The following is a 2,945-nucleotide window of genomic DNA, read 5'->3' as shown; positions in this document are numbered from 1 at the left end:
CCTTAACATACCGTCGCCACATTTTGAGCCAAGACATTCCTGATGATAGATGCAGGGCGTGCCATGCACACCCCGAGCATTTAGCTCACATACTATCTAGTTATCCAACACACGTGGGAACGACCTACAATTCAAAGGCACAATGCGGCACTAAGAGTGCTTTATTACCATCTCTGTCACTCCTACGGCATTCACATTAGTACCGCTCCTCTAAGTGCTCCTAGGGAAATTGAGTCAATTGTCGAGAATGAGAAGTGCCGCATATACTGAAACTTTATATTCTCGACAATTGTTTCTGTTGCTCACTCGAGGCCTGACATGGTTCTTCTTGATTAGGGAGAATGAAAAGAAAGAGAGGTATCGAGACCTTATAAGGGAGTTGCAACGATTGTACCCGAATATTCTGTTAAATTAATCGTCCTTATCATCGGCACTCTTGGAGGTGCCAAGCTTTCACTTGCTAATAGCCTAAAAAGCATCCTTGCATGTCAACAATATGCTAGAACACTTGCGGGAAAAATGCAGAAGGCGGTTGTCCTTGGGTCGCTCCGTGTTCTTAGGGTGCACGAGGCTTTTGCTGGATCGTCGTATTGATTCCTTTACAGACTGTAACCACCTATCTCACGGTTGTAAGACGTGGTTGTGGCTGAAATTTTACAGCGATTTCGCTGAAAGCGGGTGCAATTTTTCAGATTAGCACCCGCTCCCAGCTAAATCCTGTGGTTGTCCTTATGACAAATTTTTAATTATATATATATATATATATATTAATAAGTTGATATCTTCACTCGACTCAACGACTATCATAATGCAGACCGTCATTTAATTTCAAATCGCAATACTTTAGGTGTTTCGGTTTTTTCCGTTTGCCAGCTGGTTTAAGCGGTGAATTGTGTCCTGACTATGAAATTCGAGAGTCTTAAAATCATTAGATGCTGAGATTAATAAGAGTTTAATGATTCTAGTTTAATTATATATGCTTTATGACAATATTTTATTATTGTTAATCAATTCATCAAGTTCCTAATTAATGTAGGTCATATTCTGTGAACTGAGAGTTCCAAAAAAAAATTTTTTTTAATCTCCTACAAAATTAAAAAATCCTCTCTTAACGCGGGTTCTTCCTAATAGCTGATCCTGCAGATTTTTCTAGTTCTCTAAACACTCTATACGCGAACTGATCAGTTTGAGCTCAAATTCTTTAGGGCATTCATTGCAGAGGAGGTTTGACCCAATCGCATAAATTTTTCGCAATGAGACGAATCGTTCTTCTCTATTATCCGTACTTACCCCAAGTATGAGGTTCCAAGTTTCGTGATACAGATTAGCTTGTCCCAACTCTTCTGAATAGATAATTACTTCGTCCAGATCACTCGTACTGACTACCGCTTCGACTGCACTCAGTAGTAACAAGAGGAATAGTGCCAAATTCATCTGCAAAATTATTGGTAATAAGGCATAAGTTGATTGGCGTGTATCCTAATTCGTTTGTCGTTAAAAAGTACAGTGTACTTGAACTTCCGTGTTTCTATTTTCTCCTTAGCCTTCTTGAGGTAGTGTTCATGTTCACGCTTCCATAGGTTAAGTAGTTCCTCATACTTGACGTCAGGTGTTGTGCTTAGCAGTGAGGGTAAATTGGCCTCTCTTCCAAAGGTCAGTTGGGAGAGTGAGTATCCTGTACCTTCATGCTTCATAGTGTTGTATTTCATGCAAATTATTTTCAGGTTTTCATCCCATTCTATTCTGTGGTCCTCGATGCTTGTTTTTAATAAATTCTTAATCGTCGAGTGGGCTCTCTCGAGGGCTTCGTCATTTTGTAGGTGATAAACTGTAGTTTTTATATGTTTAATTCTAAGCAGGTTTTCAAAGTTCTGTACCAGTTCGGATATGAAATTTTATCCTTGGTCTGTTAGGATATTCTTAGGTGCGCCGAATAGGTATATGTAATGATCAAATACCCCTTCTATAATGCTTTCTGTTTCCGTCTTCTTAAGAGGTATTAAGATCAAATATTTTGTGAGCATATCTTGTATGCTGAGGATGTATTCATGCCCTGATAGTGTCAAAGGCAATGGGCCGAAAATATCCATGGCCATTTTGTCATTAGGGTTGACAGGCGTGTCTGGGATAATTGATTCACACTGTCTTTTAATTCTTACCGTCTTTTGTAATTGGCATACTGGACATCGTTAAATGAAATGAATAATTTCCTGTTCCATATTTTTCAATTTTCCAAAGGTTCTGGCGTGTTCGATAGTCTTGTTTTCCCCAAAGTGTTGAGCAGTAATTGATCCGTGCGATTCTCTTATGATTTCACCCTTTTCCTTTTGAGTGAGTTCTGCACTTGGCATGTAACACGTGTGAAACTGCTGATCTTCATATTTGTGGATCAAGAAGTTAAGGTAGTCCCTTATTTTCACTTTTTCTAAAGGGGTGATCATTAGATCAATAAAGTGGTATCGTGAAATAGATAGCTTGGAGGCCATGGCATCTTTATTTATCTTATCTAACATCTTCAGCCACTCGGTCTCATTAAATTGAGGTAACTTATATAAAGATGTTGCTGAAGTTCCTTTCCGTTCTTTGGATATGGTTCTCCAGAGCTTTCCACCTGCGGTAGGTTTCACATTTTCTCTACTACAGTGTATCCCATATTTATAGGGCCAACCCATTTTTTAAGGATAATATTTTTTCTATTGAAACAAAATGCACCAAATATTTTGAGTGGATAAATGAGTCGAATTATCGATTTTTCCTAGAATATGGAGCTCGCAATTCCATTCGTTAATTTATTTGGACATTTTTTCGAAAAAATAGGTGTCCCAAATTAATAGGGCCACTACAAAAACTTCAATTTTTTTGAAGAATAATAAATAATTCGTAAAATAATGCAATTTAAAATATATAATATTAAAATTTTACTTCTTACATGCCATAAACATATA

Source organism: Belonocnema kinseyi, chromosome 5 (assembly GCF_010883055.1).
Source record: "Belonocnema kinseyi isolate 2016_QV_RU_SX_M_011 chromosome 5, B_treatae_v1, whole genome shotgun sequence".
NCBI lineage: Eukaryota > Metazoa > Arthropoda > Insecta > Hymenoptera > Cynipidae > Belonocnema > Belonocnema kinseyi.
This window is presented reverse-complemented; position numbering follows the sequence as displayed.